This window comes from Penaeus monodon, chromosome 21 (genome assembly GCF_015228065.2).
Source record: "Penaeus monodon isolate SGIC_2016 chromosome 21, NSTDA_Pmon_1, whole genome shotgun sequence".
In the NCBI taxonomy this organism is placed as follows: Eukaryota; Metazoa; Arthropoda; class Malacostraca; order Decapoda; family Penaeidae; genus Penaeus; species Penaeus monodon.
In genome coordinates, this window is record NC_051406.1 from 27,000,367 (window position 1) to 27,000,934 (window position 568).

At 34.2% G+C, this 568-nt stretch overlaps 1 protein-coding gene across 1 annotated transcript in view; it reads left to right on the top strand.

The window, feature by feature from the left end:
- The window catches only part of LOC119586396 (alpha-actinin, sarcomeric-like), a gene marked incomplete at its 5' end in the record, with an annotated part of 5,861 nt that overhangs the window by 445 nt on the left and 4,848 nt on the right, over positions 1-568 (top strand).

A 568-nucleotide genomic window follows, 5' to 3' on the forward strand; every position in this document is an offset into this window, starting at 1 on the left:
GAATAGAACAACTCATCAGAATAAAAAAAATGTGTGGAGATCTGACTGAAAATTGTTAAAGTGGTTTCTTTGTTCTACCTAGTAGTATTTGTCAGCAATGTCCTATGGACACTAATGTTCTTTGCCAGAAATATTACAAAGGGTTTGAATGCATCCTCATACTAACTAGGTTATATTTTGGCTCAAGAAGTGTTTTCAGATTTTTATGATGTTCATACTGCAAGTGTAGTTGAATGTGTCTCATATCATTATAACAATTTTGTAGCTGATTGTGTCATCTCCCCACATGCTTTCTTAGGATAGTGAAGGGATAATGAGTGCAGTGGAGGTAAAGTTCTTTAAATGATGTTGTACTTAAGATGCATGAAGTAGCAATGCACTTTGTAAATATTAAATCACTAGGTAGAGTTAGAGTACATATGAGAGAGTCTAAGGAACACAGTCTCTTGCCCAGCATTATAATATAGATTTAATAGGTGGATGAATGGCACTCCATAAAGAATTTCTGGAATGTATTGCTTGAAAGAAACAACTGTTGCTATACTATGGTTAGTAGCTTTACCTTAAG